Source organism: Notolabrus celidotus, chromosome 5, assembly GCF_009762535.1.
Source record: "Notolabrus celidotus isolate fNotCel1 chromosome 5, fNotCel1.pri, whole genome shotgun sequence".
In the NCBI taxonomy this organism is placed as follows: domain Eukaryota; kingdom Metazoa; phylum Chordata; class Actinopteri; order Labriformes; family Labridae; genus Notolabrus; species Notolabrus celidotus.
In genome coordinates, this window is record NC_048276.1 from 21,689,390 (window position 1) to 21,712,003 (window position 22,614).

Genomic DNA, 22,614 nt, shown 5'->3' on the forward strand with positions numbered 1-22,614 from the left:
GATTCTGCCATTTCTGAAAGTAGTCTTCTTTGGCTTCTTTGGCTTGAACTGTAAACTACACTGCTCAACACTGCCCCCATGATTTCTGGTGGTACTGCAACATTTGGTATGCGTCCTTTGAGAGAATGTGTGGAAATATGGACGCAGAGTACGAGCACCATTACATATGTTATCTATAGCTTTCAAGCTTGACAGAATATGTACAAGCTAGCTATATAAAAAACCCACGCTCCAAATATTGGCACATATAAAAAGTGCGCTATATTTTCTTGACCAAATCAAGTTTTTTGAGGTTGTAGGCTGCAACATGCTTATTTCTGCTAAATAGGACTCTATAAGGACCGCTTTATGGATCCAGCCTCACCCTTTTACACAGACCGGCCTCTTCTTCACCTCACATTTCTGTCTGCACTTGTGACCATGCTGCACATAGTAGTAAACTTCAAGCTATGTTTGCATTGATGCCAGACATTGACTTGGAAGTCATTCTCTTACTAAAGCTTCCTCTAATACTGTGTAAACACAGTTATAACTGAGATCAGGATTTCATTTACACACTCAACACTATACAGTTGGCACATCTGAGTCCACACAGTATATGTTGGCTAAATTCCTTGGCATTTTGTCTTCCTCACAAACAAGTAGGCTAGTCGTAACAAGACACCACCACCGGATCAGTCTCCGGAGAGCTGTAAATGAGCTTAATGAAGAAACAAACAAACATCTTTAAGGGTGAGCCGGAGAAAGCTGCAGGTCTGGAGAGCCCGGCATATCTAATTTGTAGGTTAATGTCTTTGCAGCTTATTTATCCGTGTTATCTTCTGCTCGAGATAATTAGATGTGCACATTTAGCAACAGACACAATGTCAACACAGGCTGTGCCTGTGTCTAGGATCTTTGACTTTTATAGTTTTTGTCCTTTTATGTCATGGCAGCACATTGTAGTTTCTTTCAATCATTTAGAATAAGACTTACTGTATATTGGATGGAGATGGCTGTGTCTGGCTTTTATTGTTATTTCATCTGCAGTCATTACTATTACATTTAGTTCTTGAAAAGATGAGAATCTAATGAAGGAGCAGATATTGTGCTGTAAATCCAAAACAAAACGCTACTTAGGCTGTAAAATGTGTTTGCTTAACATATGCATATTGCTAGCACTAATGATGTCAAATCATAGGCATTGTGCCAGCTGGTGCATTGTGGGTAGTGGTATAATGAGTATGGACTGAGATTAGCCAGTGACAGGTCTTCACTGCCCGGACTTGGCTCTGGTCTGTCTCTCCCGATGCGTGTTAACTGTCAGGTGTTGAGAGCCAGACTGTCGTTCAAGTTTTTTTTCCCTTCTGTCTCCTTTTGATTTCTTTTCCCCGAGGTGTTTAAAAAAGCAGCTCGATTGTTAGTGACAATCAGCCGCTCTGGCCCTTTTGGGCAGAAGGTTTGATTTAATCGTGAGGCTGTCATTTATTATTCTGAAGCGGCAGCCGCCCCTGTGAGGCCTGGGCCTGATCAAGCGCCTCGGAGCTGTCCCCAAGATCTCCCTCTTTTCCCTTTTCCCCGTTATGTCTAAATCCTCAATACAAATCGCAGTGTTTCGGCTCTCCCAGTGGGGCCTATTACTGCCTGTGGGGCATTAAAGATCATTAATAGTGCTGTCAGAGACAGAGAGGGGGAGAGTGGGGCGCAGCAGTGAATTGCTTAGCTGCTCATAAATGGGAAATTAATACATCTGCTTCATTAATGCTGCCTCGTGTTTGATGTTTGTTAGCTGGCAACTTTAATGATGTAGGTTTGAGCCGACGGGGCGCTTGACTAAATTTGATTCCTCCAATTAAGTAGTCAGGCTTCTTTTCTTTTGGGAAAATGGTTAGAAAGGAAAAACTGCTGCCTAATTATGGACTCCAAACCTTCAGTTTTGCATCTCATACTCTTTTTTTTTTTCGCCTTATGTCTGTTTTTTTCCATTTCTATCACTCCTCGTCTGTCAAAGACTGATTGCAGCGACTTGTTCATCAGCAGCAGCCCACACTAAAATGTTTACAGTCCACTAATCAAGGACAAATGTTTTAATCATGCAACTTTGTTAATCATTAACTCTAGCAAATGTTGTATGTTAATTACAATATAGTGCAGGGTGTTGATATCTGGTCTTAAGCGCAAGCCATAAAATTAGCACCATCAAGGTTCCACACAAGAACAACTGCATCTTAATCGCAGCCTTGGATATTGAACATGCAGGAAACATAAAAGCTTCCAAGAGCTTCTTCTTATGCATAAATTCCACCCCACTATACATAAAACAAAAACCACTCAGAGTGCATAAAAAGAGGAGAGTTTAAAGCAAAAATATTAAATACTGTTAAAAAACACATTCATCCTATTGACTGGAGGCTCAATCTGAGATCATTCCTTTATTTTATCTACTTCAAATAGAGTTCAGAGAGAATAAGTGTTCCCATTCTTAAAAAATAAAATCATGAAATATGTCTTTGATTTTTCACAAGCTGTCACTGCAACATATTATTTAGAAGAGCAGGAGTGCAGGCAAACTTTATTTATATAGAATGAATAAAATATCTTTTTCATCATTGTTCAGGTACACTCAGTATAGCACCATTTTAAGACATTTGTCACATAGCACAGTCAAATGAAAAGGTAAATAAACCAAAATAATAACAAAAAAACACAAAATTAACTAATTAAACATACTCTTTAAACGCCAGAGGTTAAAAACCCTGCATGCAAAACCCAGCTCAGTCATACACAAAAACACTCTGCTTTTCCACACAGATGATCAAAACACTGCATTTACATGTGGTTAGTAAATGGCGTAGTTGCTGAGTCAGGAGTAGACAACAAGAAACCTGTTATATTTCTAATTAATACTAGACTAGATAGATCCTTTAATTTCCACCTCTGCCTTTACGCTGTGTTCCAAATTATTACGCAAGGTAACCATTTCTTGAAAATCTGGAAGACTGATGTTCAGAAAATAATTGAGTAGAAAACCCAGAGTAGAAAAAGCTTGTTGAACATTATCAAGCCGAGAACTGTTAAACGAGAGGTTGCTAAAGAACCTTAGCTACAAGTCAGGCCATTTTTAAAGCTGTGGGGCTCGATGATGTACCCAGGTTTACTCGATGTAGGACGCTAAGATGAGCAAAGGTCCAAAAGGCAAAGAAAAGACCTCCAATGAAGAAAATACATCAGGAAAATTGACTGGAATGGGCTAAACAATACATGAAAGCCGACTTCTCCAAAGTTATATTCACCAATAAGTGCCGGGCAACTACATGGACCAGATTGGTGAGCATCTGATTGGATTTCAAGTGGCCATGCTGCTCCAACTTGACTGCGACGTCTACACGGTGGTGGTGGTGTTATGTTCTGGGCTCTCATTGTTGATGATGAACTTGTTGGTCCTGTCCGGGTTCAGGATGGTGTAAAAGTTTCCTTCCATGGAGGAAAAGTCATTCAGCTAAAGTGAAAAAGATGCTAATGTTCATGCATGAGCACAATGCACCATCACATGCCTCACGTTATTCCCAGGACAGGATGGGAATCTCAGGGCTTTAAGGACGATCACCTCATGAACTGGCCTGCCTGCTCATCCGATCTCAACCCCATTGAGAACTTGTGGTCAATAATAAAGAAGATAATTTACTGTGATGGCAAACAATACAGCTCAAAAGAGCATCTTTGGAAAGCCATACAAGGTACAGCACAGAGCAGAGAAGTCATCAGAAACCTCACTAAATCTGTTTATCAGCGACTTCTGACCCTCACTGAAAGAAAATAAGGTTATATTATAAGAGACCCATGTACATGAACGTGTGGTCCATTTGATGGTCATAGTGTAGGGGTTAAAAATATGCTTCCTATAGGTTTGTTAAGTTCTCTCCAAATAGGTCACACCTTCACCACCAGTTATCTTCCGACCTATCAGCTATTTAGTCTGCTAGCTGTGATGTCATCAGAGGCTGATGTTGAAACATCAAAACTGCAGTACAAAGAGACCCACTCATGTAAAGACTACAGCCAACCTATATGAACATCTCCTGCGTTCTTTGAATTATTCAGCACATCAATACCTTCAGCCTTTGCTCTATAGGAGTGCGTTGGCCCCGGGCGAAGTATATGCAGGAGAGCAGGCAGGAGAGCATTAGAAGGCCTGGCCTCGGGCTGTGCAGACCTGGGACTAATGATAATAGTCGCTCTTGAACAACCGGCCAACTAAGCACTTTCTTCTCTCCTCCCTCTGATACTTACACGTACACGGCCCATTCTCTGAACCGGATAACAAAGGTGAAATGTAGCTGAATCCAAATATATGTAATGAACTGCTGATCTGTTCTTTGAATTTTGCTGTTTGAATGTAATGTGCTATACTGTAGAAGAGTCAATGTAACAATGGGGGCAAATGTATGTGAAGGCATACATTTTCGTACTTTGTTGCTTTCTTGTCACCAAGTTGCTGAATATAATCCACAAAAGCATTGTATCTACATCAGTATACATTTCATCCTTTGCAAAGGGTATAGAAGTGCAGGGTGTATGTACGCATACATGAATCCATTTCATTACATACATCCACTTAGATCCCATCTGATGCATCATTTGAGAGGGGCTCATTGAATGTGAAGAGGGCATTTCATGAACTTGTCAAATCCATAAGAGCGACATATCATCATTCATAACATTATAGCTCCAACTCACTCAGTGTTAGGCTCCTATGTGTGCTACTGCTCACTGCTCACTGAACAAGAGTTTGTGTAAAGCTGCTGCACTCATTTCTGCACTTCAGTGAAAGTTTCATGTGTTATAGAGGTGTAACAACTCATCACAGAGAAGATGACATAATTAGTTGCAGAAGAATTTCATTGTTGATTAAAAAAAAGTATGTGACGTCATTGCATGGGTTCCTATGGGACCGGCGGGAAGTGACTGGTAACAAAACAAAGCAACATGGCAGCAGCAGATGCAACACCATTGTGTCAAAAAAATGCTAAACTCTGAGGGCATTTCACTCCCAACGCTGCGTCTCCCCAACCGATGCCTTATTGACTATCAGAACAGTCCTTAGTTACAGCTCTATTGTGCTACTAAGTTAATATTTTACCAGCTTAACTTAACTGTACATGTAAACATAACAATGTACACACTACAGGCTCATTATTTGGGTTAACTCCTGAAATATTCCTTTCAAGTCACTTGGCGTTAATTCTCTTTTGGACAGGCTACAAAAAATATAATTTGGGCATCAGCAAAACTATACCTACAAAACTATTTTATCCATGCCCTACTATACGTCTGATGCTTACTGCTTTTTCTCAGCAAGTTTTGGTTGTCCCCTTGAGATACTCAAGGAATAAAGAAGAAGGTACAAACCTGCTTTAGCTGTGATTTCTTGCTGATGCATAACCAACATCTATTATCAATGTAAATGAGCCACCAACTATGCTATTTAAATGGGAACAAAGTAGAAAGTTTGCTCCCAGGCATGCTGAGGGAAGACGGATGAAGCAAAGAGGGAAATGAGAGCTGCACACAAACAAGCCATTATTAAACACATTTCTTCTGTAAGCTGCTTTCTGAAGAGCATCGAGCCTAGAGCACTTTTAACTTGCCAAAAACAAGCTCCTTTTTTTGCGCTTTGAAATCAGGAGGTAAGATCAACGCGGGATAAAAAGCTCAGCACACAGGAAAGCAGAAGGACGCTTTATTTGTTTACCGCGCGGCAGGCCGAGGGCGATAGTCAGACTCCTCTTCATCCACAGGAGAGCTCCTGCTTGGCGGCAGCGCCGATGCAGCACATTGCCTCCCACCAGCATCGCACACAGCGCCATCTGCTAGGACCTGTTGGCTTGTTTGTTTTCCAGAGCAAACAGCAAATCACTTCTTTCCTGTTCCTGCTTTTTACCATATGCCACTGCCTGTGTATCAGAGCGAGGCATGTATATTAATGAAGTTAATCAAAGACGCACACACAACCACATCTGCCAGGGGAATTTTCGAATGATCACACCCGCTGGTTGATGCATCATGTCGCTCCCTCGGCTGTCATTGTGGCCACCTATGGATGTAGGGGGGACTGTTTGAAACTGCAGTTATATCTATTATATAAGTATAATATTCAGTGTCTGGACTTAAGCAAGATGCTCAACTTCATTTTTTACAGATAAGGTTAATAGTGCTACAAAAGTGTGATTGTAATAAAAGACGCCATGTCATTGAAGCCATTGTTTACTTAAGTCACTCAGTATTTGAAGCTTAAATGCTGTATAAATATCCTCAGCTCATAAATATTTTTGCTGAGTTAGCTGTCAGGTGTTGTGAGGAGTTTTCATGTTGTATCGATTCTGGTGACCCCTTTGGATCAAATCAGTAGGGTCTCTCCAGGATGAGGACTGCATTTCCCATGAGCACCATTACCCACTGTCGTAGAGATGTGCCTCCTTTCGAACACTTGCATTTGTTGCGGAAAATAAATCATGGAATACAGAACTTCTTTTTGACAGTGCTTTCCTTTGTTCAAGTCAACTTTTTGCATGATGTAGAGTAATGAGGTCATGTATTGATTTGTAGCTACATGATATAATCAACTATAATGTAACAACTTTATAAACAGATTTGTTACATTAGTAAGATTACAAAAAGCGAGCACACTCACCCAATTGATAATTCAATGTGTCTCTGTTTCATGACGTATGCTCCCGTGTCCAAACATATTTTATGCAACCCCAGCGTAAGTCAGCACCCTGGTTTGGCCGACCCAGTCAAAAAAACTTCTAGATCTGCTTCTGCTGCATTCATACAACTTGTTATCCAAATACAGCAGCATAGATATATTTATAGTATGTTGTAATAGAGCTTCCTATCCTGAGTAGATATCAAACAAAATATGTCCACAGTGGTGAAACAAGTCCCCATTATTTCTACTTTCTAGTGTAAGTGTAAATGTACCATACAGTTAGCATGCTTTGTCTTAATTGTAAATACAGCTGTGTGTCTGAGCACATGGTTCTGTTACACAACAATAGGTTCTGAATGTTTTAACTATCAAATGTAGATACAATTTGAAAGATCTGATTCTTCTTTCTGGGTTCACAGCAGTACTTGAAGAGACGTTGAGATTCTGATGTCATTGTAATTAGCAGCTACGTTAAACAGCGGGAATAACTCAGCTAAGCAGAGTCTCCCCATACAGATGGCAAATTATCCCGCTGAAACCCTCTGAGTCTGTCAGGTACACATGGTGAGCTGTTGTTTCAAAATCAATCACCTAAGGTTTGCTTATAGAGAATGATTACCTCCACTGTTTCACAAGGTGAGAATTTATTGACGTGCAAACTATCATTTATATTTTTCTTCATTCATTTACCACCAGTTTTGACGTTTTATATAGACTACTGCAGCATGAACATGCATGGACTTATCTGTGTGCAGGTGTCTGACATGAGAAATTACTCCTTCCAAATGTAAAAGTGTGTCCTTCAAAGTGACACAAATGATTACCCTTTTCTATGCCAGCTGATCCTTTAAGGCTGGCCCTCGATGGGGGATTTTTAAAAAATCTTAGCAGATGTTAAAAATGTGGAGACCCACACATAACCCCAGTTTGGTTCAGATGGTGTGTGGAGGGCAAAAATATGACTAAAACAGCACAAGAGACACACACTGTTCAGAAACAACAAACTCAACTGGGAAGCAGTTGAGTTTGCAAAATCTCTAAACATGACTTTTGAGTAAAAACATGTGGCATAAGATGGGCACAAAGAATTGGTGATAAACCACAGAGTGTGTGCTCACCTAACTTTGTGCCTATTTAAGCATACCTGCTTAAATATAAGGGAAAAAACAAGATGAAAATACTACCTGATCCCTCGTATGGCACTGATTTACTCTTTTATCACTAACAATGCATTGCAAACTGTAAAAATGCAAACATGAAACACACAAGCTGTGACAAATGAGATAGGACAAAATTAGAAACAAAGACTCCTCCAAAAGGAAACGTCACGCTCACATCACAGTGGAAACCAAAGCTGTGTTCTGTTCACATTATAGATATTTTTTTTTTTTTCCGTTTTTAATTATCACTCTTATTCATGAAAAGAGCCTTGTTCCTCAAATGACTAATTGAAAGTGACAGTGGAAAAGACAACTGCTCTTTTCAGAGTCTATTAAGTCCTATTCACTCTCTCCTCTGTCAGGACGGTGTGTCAATATTACTGTACAACTGCGCTGCATGTGTTGATTTGTTCCTACTTAGTGCATAATTATACTTGTGGGTTTGCTGAGGGGGACTTAATTTGATTGTTCTGCCTGTCACTCAGTATGAAAGAAGACAAATCTGAAATGACGTGTTTGAGGTTGTTTGATTATCGGCTTTGGTTGGACATAATTGAGGACATACTTTGTGAAATGCAGCATTGTGGCTTTTTCAGTCCATACCTTGCCAACTTTTCCACCACAGTGTTGCTGTAATGCATCTTTGATACATCGCTAAGAGAGAGAGGATAGCTTTGTTTTGAACCATGGGTATTTTTATTTTCATGCAGCATCTGTTTTTCCCTGTGATATCTGACAGGGCTTCCTTGTCATGTCTGGTCGAATAGAAATCTGCTCAAACATAGACATTGATTCAGAGGAGCTTAAGTACCAGTGCTGGACCCACGTGTCTTTGCCTCAGGCTGTGTGATGCATGATTGCCTACATGATGCCTACAGGAGTTTTTGTTGGGGGAAAAAAGGCTTCAAAACATTGCACAACAATCTGGCAAGGCTTAACCCCACACCAAGGTAGATCTGAGGCATGAGAGGAGGAATGCACCGTCTGTTTCTGGGTCTCCTCCTGGGTCCTTGTTGATGAGTCAGTCAGAGGGTTGGCAGGTTTCCAGGAGTCAATTTTACCAACTTTAAAGCCCCCCAAAAACATCTCCTTCCACCTCCAAGGTTGTCTAGCTGAAGGCAATGCCCTGATCCATCATGTTAGTGGTCTCACATCCCCCGCTCAGGATGTACTGTGGGCTGCACACTGCAGTCTGAGAAACACTGACCTTTTCATAGCTTGACTGATGGGTTCTGGACACAACATAAATCCTAACAACTTGATAGAATGTACTCGGAAACATGTTAGATAAATCTTTTCCCTTGCTCAAAGCTACTGAGAATAAACTTAGTGTTGGACAAGAGTAGCAACATGTAGGTGTGGAGGCATCGATCACACACTCAAGATATTTCTTCCCAGTGGGCTAACTGGGGATTTTTTTCTGTCTGATCACTCATCTCAGCCTTATCCACAGTTCGAGGCTGCAGGAGGGGGCTTCTAGGAGACACAAACAGACATTTTAAGGACAAGCTGAATCACAGCTTTCATAGTTACACTCACAATGTGCAGTGCACCTTTGGTGAAACCACATTACTCTACAGTCTGACCCACATGAGCCAGCTAGATAGAAAGCCAGTTCTGCTGTCAGAGGGTTTTAGATAAAATCACCCTGCAGTCTTGCCCTCATAACGTCACCCCTCTGCTGACCCCCGCCTCCGTAGCTGTCTTCTGAGCCTGGTTGTCTGCTGCCGCTCCACACTGCTGCAGGCCAGGCTACTCAGTGAATCAGCCTGCATGTTGGAACCCAATGCCAAGGGTCACCGTGAGCCAGTCCAGTCGACATTTACGACACCCCCACTGTCAAGACCCTTAAGCGTTTGGTCTGCTACACATTACAACTTTTGGCCTGTGGCTGAGGACTGCTGCTGCAACAAAAGGAGAGCATGTGTTGATACTGTAGTTTGCTCACATAGCTGGCTGTGAATTATGTTGGATAATACTCTGTATTTTTCCTTTTTGGTTCAACATGATTAGAGGGTCAGTGTCTTAACGATGCTGCCCTATTGGACTCAGCTAAATTAAAAGCAGTTGATCTGATATGTTATGATGTTATCAGTAGCTGAATGTTTCCTTGGCTTGCTTGCAAAGATACTGTAGGTGACAAAGTCAAATTTGCTGGAAAAAAAAATTATTGGTTCAGATATAGATTTCAGCATGATTTCAGAATGATCTCCTGAATTAAAACCCCATATGGAATCACCATTCATGGTCACACAAGCAAGAAGTGCTCTGTGTGGAGTTAACAATGCAGCTTGTCACAGGAATAATAGTCTTCCTTCTGCTTAAGTTTTAAGCAGTGGGAACACAAGATGTAGAGTTTGCTTGCACATAAGTAGCTAGCATAAACAACAAGGTTAGCAGAGACTGTTGTTGAGTTTATGAGAAATCAACTGATGCGAGTCTAAGCTGAGCTTCATTTTTATTTTATTTTATTTGGCAAATTTCAATAGGACAAAATAAATTCCAAGGGTTTCAGCTCCCTTTTAGTTGATACGCTTGGTACAACACAGAAGTATGGGGGATTGCACCTTCGTAACAGCAACCTGAAAATGTTTATGAAAATGCCTCTCAAGGCCAATGAGACTGTCATAAGCAAGGTAAGCAAGGGCTTTGTTACTAAGCTAATTGTTCTGCAAGCTAATCTATTGAGTAAAATGGTGCTTGAAAGGATACAAAGCTTTTCCAACAGGTCCAAAAAAATTAGCAAAAACTGGGCAGGTGAAGTATTACCCTTGCTAACCCAGAAAGCTGTGTGCCCTGTAAACATCGCCATACGTCAACTCTGGAGAGACTTGTGGCTTTTCTGTTGAAGGGGCTGGTGAGTGCTGCTAGGCTTGAACATACCTTGCTGAGGGAGGGCTTAAGTGAGGGAGCAGGACATTCATGGGGCAACCAATTAGACAAAATCCCTCTGTCACTTAGTACATAGAAATGGATGGACCTGTCTGTTTTTATCTTTACCATTGATGATTCTCAGCTTGGTGTTCCATCTTTTGAATTTTCTAATTTAAACTGGGACAGCAGTATTTCTGAAACATCTCAGCTTATACCTGCACAACACAAACTATTTTCACCTGATTCAATATAGTTCCAAAAGTCTTAGCTTTAAGGGTTTCAAACGTCCAGAATAATGTGGATACTCTGCCTCATAGAAGCGAAAGTGTCTTCAAATTAAATTGAATGTGGATAAAGCCAGCCAAACAAGCGTGTTTCTAACAGCATGTGCTAAATACTCAACAGATGTTATTCTCATAAAATAGAAAGACTGAAAGCAGACTAACCCTTTAAAGTTTCTGACAGTCAAATGTAAATTTGTTCAGCATCGTTTCTGGCTGACTAAAAGTCAGGTGTTGCTGTATTGTGAGGTATAGCTGTTATCTTATTTATGCTGAATCTATTTGGTTTACAACCTGCTCCAGTCTTTTATAAGCATATTGTCTCAGGAAATTAACTGGAGGCTCTTTTTAACACTGTGGTAAAGGCTCATTAAACAACCCAGATGGTGCTTTCTTGTGGCATTCTAATAATAGCTTGGTGTTTAAGTTATGATCACCCCGAAGGCCTCTGTGCCTCATCTCCACATCTTCCCTCTGTCACACACACTCATGCTCACACCCTTTGCCCCGGCTTTGACAGGCTGAGCGGAACAATAACCACGCGCCAGCTGATGCATGATCCATGGGTTTGACCTGCTGACCCCAACACACATTGTTACAGCCTGTTTACATTGTGCAAATTGACAAATGTTTTCATGAGGCTATCTAACTGGCTCCCAACATGATCCTGCCATGATTGCTTTATCATCTTCTTCCCATTGTTTAGCTCTTCCTCTGAAACCAATAAATCCTTTTCTTAACATGAAGTACTGCAGCCATTGATGTAAACTTTGTATGCTTAGCAGGAGGTTTTCTTCATGATCTCAATGTGATCTTAAATAGTCTTGAGAATAAACGTCTTTGCAACCTTCCTGAAATTACTATACTAATAATTAAGTATTAAAATCACAGGTTTTTAAAGGGAGGAGTGTTTTGGCTGGTTATGAAAGGTAGAATTAAAAGTGATACTTTTGTATGACCTACTTCAGCAAATTGGAGAATTGACAACAAAATTATATTTCTAAATTGTAATTTTTAATCCCTGCTATTACAGCAAGGGGGTAAGTGTCCATTGAAATGATTGACAGTATGCTAGAAAACAGCTTTTTAATTTTTTTTTTCAAAAAAGATATTCCCAATGGGTTTTAAATTAGATTTTCAAAACAAAGCAGGGTTAATTTGTGTAAGAAAACACCCAAATGCATGTACAAGACATGACCAATAAAGAGCCAAGAGGCATTACTTTGTCCACAGGGTGCGCCAAAATTGCTGCAAACAGGAAGGCCCTCACAGGAGCTTTAAATTACTCTAAACTTAGAAGCACACTTATGGATTGGCTTGGGGGGCAGTCCGAAATTGAATCTCTTATCCGATATTATATGTTCTGACCTATGAGAGAAACCAAATTCATCTTATTTCTCCTTGAAACATGTCTTCTTGTTACTTCTCCAAAGAATAAAAAAATCAGAGAGCGGAAGGAAGAACATTTCATACACAGTGGTTGTACAGGGATACAGAGATGTATAGTTGTGTATCATCAGCGTAACAGTTGTATTTGACATTATGATGACTAATTATTGTACCAAGAGGAAGCATATATGAAGAAAAAAAGAGTGATGGATGAAACAAGGAGGAAATGTGGGCAGCAGAAAGAGCACATTTGTATTCTGCCCGTGCTCTTAGACATTAGGAGAGCATCAAGGTGCAAATATGAGTCAGACAGCTCTCATAATGAAGGAATCGAGGCGCATTATGAAATAAGTGGAAGTGACCAATGAAGAGAGACGCGGCACTGGCTGCTTTGAATTTCAATTACAGAGACCGATAGACAGAGAGAGAGGGAGGGGGGTTGGGGGGGTGCTTTTAATGTCTCTCGGGGTGTTATGGGGCTGGAATATGGAGCCCAAGCCTCACATAAAGGTCGGTGTGGCCAAGTCTCTCCACTACATCAGAATGAGGAGGTGAACCTGCCACTCCTCAAAAAGATGAAAACATACCAGGCTTTCAGCTCCAGCCCTGAGATGTCAGCAGTATCTCCACAGAGGGGCGACCGGGGTGAAAGGGAGCTGCGAGGACCACTATTGAAGAGAGTGGATTATCTCATGAAGGGAAATCAATTAGAACGTTACGGTGGACTGTGAACATTTATCCATTTAGCTTGACCACTATTGAATTTCCATGATGGGCTTTGACTGTTCAGAGGGAGAGATCAGAGTTAATGGCGATTGTTCTGCTCTCCTCCAAATGTATTATCTGCCTTATTCAATGAGAGACACTTCATCAAACCAGAGAGAGCCCTGCAGCCTATTGATAGATGGGCTTTGTGTGGGGTTTGAAGAAAAAAGATGAGGCATGGGGGTTGAGGGCTGAGGGGAGAAATGGGAGGGAGTGTGGTGGTTCGGAGGGGGGAGAGGGGGGTGTCACAGATGTCCAACCCTTTGAAAGAAAATTAAACAAGTACCTCATTAGCCAACGCTCCAGTGCTCCCTGGAGGTGGCCACTGAGCCAGGCTTTTTAATGAGCTGGGAACTTAAACGCTGCCAAAGTTTACCCCGGCCTTGCCTTTCTCTGTTAGGCCACTGGGAAGAGCCGTGCCCTCCCCCTTCGCCCCTGGACTCCTCCAACCCCCCGCCTCACCCCGACCCTCCTCTTCCATTGAGGGCCGCTCATGCAGAGGAGAGAGAGGCACCACGCTGATTCCCTGCCTTTCAGCTCCGGAGAGGGGGATAATGCTGTTTTTGTACCACGCATCCAGAGGAATTATGTGCGCTAATTTGATTAGGGGAAGATTTGATTAACTGGAAAATGAGGGCTTTGCTTAGACTTTCACACGCTTAATTTATCCCTTGCAAAGCAGACGCAACATTGTGTCATGAAACTCAGAAGGCATATGAGAAGCCCATTCACCAGCTAGATGGCCCTTTCAGACTTAACAATATCTAGGACTGCCACGGTTCAAATTGGGATAATCAGTTTAGAGCTCTTTGCCTGGCTTCAGAATACAAATTGCATTTGGCATTAACAGTGAAAAGGTTCAAAGGATAATGAGGTTAATGTAGCAGGGAATTGAGCTAAGGCAGAAAAATTTCAGAAGAAAATGCAAAACTAGAGGCTTTGTTGTACGAGCTGGATGTGAGGATTTTTTTCCCTTGTGTGATTTATATTTGTGTGATTCCTTCTGCAGTTGCTAGGATATTATGATAATTCTCTGGCAGCAGTTGTCAATCAAAGATACAGTATGTCAAACTCTGTGAAAAGAGTACATACTGTAGCAGCATTTAACACTTATGTAGGGCATGTGCATTTTCATTTTTGTGCAGAGCAAAAGGGCCATTGTTCTACGCTGCTTTGAATTCATTTAGTGCTTTTAGCTTGTCTCTATGATCCCTTTGTATACCCTGGAATGGCCACAGGGACTGAAGGAGCTGGATGCTTTGTTTTTTCTCCTTTTAACACGCAGCCATGAAGGTCATATTACTGCGCCATGATGATTACATTAGAATGAAAAGCGACTTCTTCTGGGAGAGGGAAGAAAAAGGAGCCACAGGCAGGCTTGATCTTTTTTCTGATCTAAAACCCTACACCGAGTGACCTTCCCCTCTGTCTGCCTCGATCTGCAGTTGGCGGTTCTCTATTTTAAACAAATAGCTCTTTTATTTTACACAGGGATTGCCTGGATTACCTTTTAATAAGGGCTTAGCCACTCTCAGCACAACATCCCGGGCCCAGTGCAGGGCTGGCCAGCTCTAGCCCAGTCCATAATTATCCACAGCAAACTAAAGGCCCACGTTCCTTCAAGAGCCCATATGAGCTGAAAGTCTGCTTTTTTTCATGTTTCTGTCGCCTGTCACTCTGCCAGTGTGGGAGCTTTGAATTGGGACACTCTGGAAGCCAGGAATTTATCTAAAAAAAAAAGTAGAGATGAGAGAGGGAGTGAGGCGGATGGAGGGAGATAGAGGGATGGAAAGAGAAATATGGAAACCCAGACAGATGAGCTGTCTCCTGTTGGACTTCACTCCATCTTCCCCATCTGTTCACCCCAGTTTTAATTAAATCTACTGAGATGGGGATTTTTTTCCCCCCCGTGCCACCTATTTCCCTCCTCGTTCCCCTCTCGCTGCTTCGCTCCCATGCTGTACTTGAGTGCAGGTGGGTTGATGCCAACGTCCACTCATCTCCCCACCTCACTGCCAGCTGCTAATGAGAGCGAGCCAGGGTGGCGAGAGGACTTTGCCAGCCATTATGAGCTGTTAATGAGGAGCATTGGAGAAAGGGCCTGGCCTAGGCCTGCTGCCATTAGCTAGTGCAGCCTTTATCTCATGCACACAGACACACACTGCACATATGCAAACATGTAGACTAATTCTGTTACACATGCATACATACCTTCTACTAACAATGAAATTATACTTGTGACAAATTAAATTAGTTTCCTGACACCTCCAGAGACAACGTACTCGCACACCTCACAGCCTAACACAAGCAGCATGTTTTAATGAGCCAGTTCCCAGGTGATGCTCTCATGCTTGGTCGGCTAACCTCACACAGCCTCCTGCAGGAGTCCACTGTTCTTTGCTATTGACACGTTCCTGGCAAAGAACTCCTCATATTACCATAATGGCCTTCACATCAGGTTCATTCTCCTGGCCAACCCCCTGTCAGCCAATCACCATGAGCTTCACCTGCTCTTGGCCCAGCAGACAGGCGTCCACTGAACCTGTTGGCTGTGCGACGGAGAGGGCAGGTTGCAGTAATGCTGTGAGCACATTCTTTCATTCCAGGTTGGCACAGGTGCCTGAGGGCTTAGCCAGTCCTGTTGGATAACTGTAAGCCAAAGCCCTAACTCACAGCAGCTTCTCCCATCCAAACATGAATCTGTAAAGGTGCTAAGCGATGCAGTGAGATGACCTTTCTTCTTCTTTGGTTATGCCTTTCGATCTCATCAATGCAAATCTTAGTTTAATGCCGTGAGCGATCTGACATGTTTGAATAACTTGTTTCTCTGACGTTGACCACATTGTTGGCTGGTTGGTGTGATGCTCCTTGTCAGTTACAGATGTCACATTTTCTAGATCCCTTTACTGCCCTGTCAGGTCTCCTTCTACTGTCTCTTTCATCCTCATATCTCTCAGGTTAATATTTACCTTGCATGATATGCACTCATGAAAGCGTCTTTCTTATGAGTTACTGTTCAGTCCTTGTGGTTTGAAAACAGTCTTAACAATAGTAATAATGCTGTTTCGTATAGTAGTTTGTTAAACTAAGCGAGGGAATAAATCAGACTTTAACTTATCACTTACCTGCCCATATTGAGTCCTAAAGGTCTTGCCCCTGTAGCTCAATCATTACCAGGGCTTGAAACCAACTTTGTCATAACTACACACTCTGCCAACTGGGTTCAGAATTTCAGCAGTGAATATTATCTGCAGTCAAAACTTGATAGAAAAGGTTGGATACAGTCAACAAGTTTTGTAGCTTTCAGCCTCTGATGCCGTCTGTTGTTTGTGAAACTGGTGACCTTGTTGACTGGCGAATTTCAGTTAAATGCATCTCTCTTAAACACCCTTAATTTTTTTCATTAGACATATCTGATGAGTTTGTTTTGACATTATAATGAAATAGAATGTTTGTAAAATAATTATGTAATTTTGCAAGCTGTTGTATTTAAAGACAGATTAGGCTGAAAGTTGCAAGTTAGAAGGGCTGCTCTTAAAACTGAAACAACACTATCTCTGAAACGGTGGTTAGCATGTCGTAATTGGGTAGGACCTAACTCAGAGGTTGGTATAATTGTTCTGAAAAAATCTTATTATAAAAGTGTATTAAGCACCTTTCTAAAATAAGTTACAAAGTTCTAATTTTAAAAAAAAAGGCAAATAACTATTAGAGCATACAAAGATATGCAAAATAAACTCTGAAATGGTTTTGTCTTGTTTCTTAAAGTTCATTGTTTGGCTATCTTACATTTAAAGCTTCTGTAAGTACCTTTTTGGCGATGTTGTTTTTGGTGCCCCCTGTGGAACAAGTGGGTTGTTCTATTTTCATGGTGATCTTGTACCATTCATTGGTAAGTAGTGTTTCCTGACAAAAAATCTTGTCCTTTTCGAAGCCGAAACGCAACCCACAATACATCTTTGACACCTATCCTGCAGCAGGGTTGATAGGTATGTAAAATAACTTTATAGAAACAATCCACCTTCTCTCTGATGGTCTGGTTTGATTTTGGTCTGGAGCATTAATTCAACAGGACTGCTGAGGAGAGAAGGGAAGTATTCAGAGGAGAGAGTGGGGATGTCACGCAGCAAAGGTCTTGGGTCATGAGTTGAACCATGGGCCCCTGCAGCAAAGACGGTGGCCTCTACAAATGGGTTGTGTACTCTACAAACAGAGCTAAATCAACATCTCAAAGACTTATTTAAACATTTATTTGTATTAGAAAGCACAGGGATTGTGTTCAGATGTAGGGAGAAAAAATAAAACATTGTCAGAAGAGGAAATACTTGGCCAAATAGAGCCTCTTAACATGCTGCTTCAGTTCAGGCACAAAATATTTGTTCTTTCTGACTCTACATGTCAATATGCTTTCAGACTTCAGGAGCTGTAGCTTGTTTGTAACTTGTTTTTATGAGAGGTGCTTGTCTTTGCACACCTTTTTCTGTGTTTGGTGGTATCGAATAATGTTGCATTCATTCAAAAGTTTTCCCCTCATCCTCCCACAAATGTAAACAAACATGTTTTGGCCTTGTACTTCTAAATCATTTGCCTCTTTTCTCTTTTAAAGATACTTCTGTGTTTGTCTTTTCCTTCATCTTTACTTTGTGCTTCTCACTTCACTCTCTGCTTCTACAACTCAATCATTCCCTTTTCATTTGTCTCACCATCCTACGCCTAACAGCACTTGTGCTATAGAGAGGGTGATGCTCATTTAGCTCATTTTTATCACTTCATTTGTTTTAGTCGCACCTCGGGTTAAAAAGAAACGCATCACACCTCTCAAGCTGAGACAAACATTTTGTATACTAGTTGAGAAAGCAAACGTTGTATCATTATCTCCTGTTTTCAAACTACATTTGTCATTTTTAGTGCCGCGGAATCCTAAACCACTCCATCACCAAACATCCTTACGTATACCTGTAGAGTGGAGATGAACGATGCATAGGATTGACCAGTTTGCCGAAACGTTGTCTGGAGGTCAGATACATTATAGCTTTACAGATCTGACTTTGGAATCTCAATCGTAACACAACATATTTGAAATGGGATACTCTTATTTTCTGAGCACTGAACTTAAATCCCAAACATCTCCGGTCTTAGAAAGCACATCCATTTATTATCATATCTTCTTTTTCTCATAACTCATCTATAGTCTGCTTTATCAAAATGTCTGTTTGGCTATAAGCAAAGTGCAGATCTGCAATGGCCAAAACAATCTGCATTTGGAGAAATCCAGTATCACATAATAAACAGTCCTAAACAAATATAGAAATGGAAATGCACTGCAATTGAAAATCATGCTGTAAAAGCCAAATCAATTGCATAAACAGCAAACATGCTTACCACAAAGAAAAACATTGCAACTGAGACAAGACAGCACAAGTGCTCCAGGCCTGTTGGGGCGATAAGTGGAACAGTTAATTATTGACATGATTATTATTTCCTCAGTTTAAATGTATCTAAACTCAAGGAAATTTGATGTGTAGAAGAGAAAGTGTCATATAAAGACAGGGAGAAACATTAAAAACATAGTAGCTGCAGGGCTAATTTTAGCTCTTTAGCTAACGAACACTCTGTATTCAGACCCTGACACCAGGCAGGGTCAGATAATAGCTGCTTGACTAACGGAGAATTGTAGCTAACCTATACCTCACTGAGAAGTGGTAACTTTAGTATAGCTAGATGCTAATCAAGAACAGGTTCTAAGTAAAAGTCACATAGTTTGTACTTTCTGAAACCTCTGCATGCATTAATGAATTTTCATTGTTTCTGAATTTGCACTATATTTCTCCTGATCAAGGATCATTGTGACTTTTGCAGATCAGTTGGCCTTGCCATACTTTAGACTGTTAAGTTTTTCATGTTTTTTTTTATTTAACTAATGAGAATAATCCCACAAAAAAAAGAGCTTCCCTTTTATTTGCAGCATGGATTAATAAAAGCTCTAAATAGCTAAACCACTATACTTCGACTGCGATATAACATCTTTGTAGTACTACAATTAAATGTCTCATCTTTAAATTTTTTTGTGTTAGCTGCACTCATTTCAACAATATTCAAGAAATATGAGTCAAAATGATTTCAGAGTTTAGCTTGATACTTGATCTCTGTTACTTTTGGATCTTTAATTGAAACTCCAATAGTGTTCATTTTGTTTGAACAAATATAATATTCAACTAATATGAAGTCTGATGGTTGTCGGAGTAGTGGTGGTGGTTTGGTTCTTCAGGCTTAAAGCTCAAAACTGCAACAAGTACCTGCTTTTTGGAAATCAAACACAGAAATTAGTTTTTTCTTCTAAGGAAGGCGTAATAAAGTAACGGAAGCTCAGATGTGCCAATCTCATTCAGCTTCCGCACACAGCAGTCTTGTCAAAACAGTTTTGTCAGTTGTTGGCAAAGCTTATTTTTCCACGGTGGTGATTAATATCCAGTCTGACACGACGGGGGAGAGATACTTCACTGCAGTGACAATAAAACAAGTGTTTTCATCAACCCACAGACAGGAGCCCAGGGCCAAACAGCTTGCTCATCACATGATCACAACAGGCAGATTATCGACTGTGGGTGCCATGTTTGTCTCAGTAAACTCCACACTCCGGAGAAGAGTTGGGCTTGTAGTGTATAATTAAGATGTTGACTAGTCTTGTTAGTTACAGACATGAACTGACAAAGGAATGCAAAAACTTACTCGTTGTGTTTCAGCTCACAGCTCTAGCAGGGTGATGACAGTAGTGTTAGGCAGTATCACAAAATAAGAGACAAATTGTTTGGACTGCAATACTATCACTTCACGCCTACCACCAGTTCTAACTGGAGGGCAGGTCTGCTGTGTTTATACCGAGAATGTTTTCAGACTCGCGGCTGTTCGGGAACTTTGCTTTGTCTGAATAGAAAGTTAAGACCAACACTTTTTTTTTCCCTTTCAAGGGTAACACCACAGGCAATGGACTGTCGAGGCCTTTTCACTCTTCTCTCTCAGTGTCACTGTTAAGAGCTTTTTCTGTGAGAATAGAAGCTACAGGGCTGAAGAATGTGAACATCAGTCCTCTTTTGGTGAAATAATTTCTTCTATTTTTCCTCAGGATTGTTTCTCATTTACCTCTGAGGTATTTATGCATGTGTTCTAGAAGTATGCAAATAGTCCTGCTGTGATAGATTGCAATTATTCTGCAAGAGAGGAAATTAAAATAATGTAAGCAAGAATCTCTGAGTGTGAAAACACAAGGAGATTACAACATGGGCATTGTAGTGGGGGGTAAAGTGGAACTGACCACCCAGGGTCCTTGATTGGCCTGAAATAAAAATATACATGTGATTTTGTATAGTGAGTGGCCACTGAAAATTCACTGGTTGGAAGAAGGAGAAAAAGAAGAGAGTGGATGTTGTGTGAAGGAGAATTTGTATTGATTGTTTTGTTGGTAAAAACGTGAAAAATGTAAGATCATTCTTCTCATGCATCACAGGAGATTCTGGTGCTCAAAGGCCTGTGTTGCTTCTTGAGCATCACCAATAGCAGGAGTGAACCACGGAACGTTTCAATCTACAATCTGACCGCTATAGACATTACCAAATAATCCCATTTCTACACACTGTTTTCTTAACTCTATAACTGTGAAAAATATGAGGTCACTCTTTCTGAGGTCTCTCTCGCCCCTACTAAATATGCAAAATGTGTAAGTCCCCCCACATAAGTCAACAGGATTCATCTAACCCCTATAGTTAAGAGAGGTTAGTGACCGGTGCTGCAGCTCCATGTCTCCCCCCAGGAAAGCAAAATCAGAATTATAAATATATAAAAGGGAAAGAAGAAAGCAAGTCGAGGGAAAATGTTTACACAGTTTATTGTTTAAGAAAGAGGAGTGTAAATCTCACACTTCACCAAACATATCCAATGTCAACATCTGTTCAGTTTGGTTTAACTGAATGTTACAGGTTTTTTTTTAAATGAATGCAGCAGACGTTGGAACATTATGTGTTCTCTCCTGTGAATGTATAAATTAAGTGTTCCTGGTGCATAAAGTTATTGTACTAAAAGCTTAGGTCATATTAATGGTGGTGTGGTAAAAGCAGCAGTGTGATGTTGGCTTGAGCTGTTGTGATGGGGCCCTGTGTGATATCTCTTCATGGGGCCCAGAATCCCCGGGAGACACCCCTGGTTTACTGTTTACATGTTTTTGCCCGGGGGCTTTTATTTTCTAAAATTCTGTGCATAGTCTTTGATGTTTTCCATTTCAGAGACTCAAAGCTTTCCTTGAGATTCTGACGTTCCACATTACTCTCCTGATCATGACCCCACAAGTATTCTTTCGCTCTGTAGTTTCTGTTTTTTTCTTCTTTTTCTCTGGTGTCCTTTTCAAAGTGGATAATTGACAACAACAGCAGCATGAAGTCAAAACCATGGCCTGTTCCAGCTTCAAAGCTTCCTCATGTCCAAAGGAGCTCAAAGTTAAAGCCCTCACAATGCGTTGAGGCAGCCTCTATTTCTTTCACGCACATTGGGAATCATTGATTCTTTGGTCGATTGTTCTAGTCTAGTCATCAGGAAAAGCCCTAGCCTGTTCCATCAGTGGTGTGTGCAGCTGTGTGTGTGTGTGTGTGTGTGTGTGTGTGTGTGTGTGTGTGTGTGTGTGTGTGTGTGTGTGTGTGTGTGTGTGTGTGTGTGTGTGTGTGTGTGTGTGTGTGCGCCTCTGTGTAAATGAGTTCCAGCTAGATTTAGCAGAGGGTTTTAGTTCTAGGCAAGGCTGAGCCCATGGCACAGCCAGAACAGGTTGAGTTTCAAAGGGGCTTATCGGGGGAATTAGGCAAGCCTTTGGAGTTTGAGCATAGCCTAATTCCTGGTGACCTTTCCCTGGCTCTGGTTTGACTTTTTGTGGTGATCAGCAAGTGCTCTAACAAGCTTTTCCGTCTGTGTGGCTGGGGATTACTGTGGAACAGCCGTGCCCTCCCCTGCACTCACAAGAAGCCATCTGTGGAGAGAGAGTAGGTGAGAGAGAAAAAGAGAGAGAGAGAGAGAGAGAGAGAGAGAGAGAGAGAGAGAGAGAGAGAGAGAGAGAGAGAGAGAGAGAGAGAGAGAGAGAGAGAGAGAGAGAGAGAGAGAGAGAGAGAGAGAGAGAGAGAGAAGAAGAAGAAAGGAATAGCCTGAAGGGGCATTGTCATGCCTGTCTGTGTGTTGGTGAGGATTCTGCGCTTGTCAGAGTCGCCTTTTGTGACAAATTGGTATGTTTTGTTCCGCCATTTTTAACTGCCAGACACTGGCAAGCTTTTCAGCACATTATTCAAGCGTTCATGGACATTTGAATTATTTTTCTTCTTTTCAAAGGGGAGTCTAACTTACTTTTTTTCTGGAAAATCGCCTTGATATTCATTTTGCCTTCACTGTGGCACAGAGGTCAGGATTATCATAACTTACAGAA

The 22,614-nt window shown here is 41.2% G+C and overlaps 1 protein-coding gene across 2 annotated transcripts in view; it reads left to right on the forward strand.

Moving 5' to 3' along the window:
• Positions 1-22,614, forward strand: part of auts2a (activator of transcription and developmental regulator AUTS2 a) — a 436,353-nt gene that overhangs the window by 330,345 nt on the left and 83,394 nt on the right. The gene's annotated exons all lie outside the window — the stretch shown is intronic.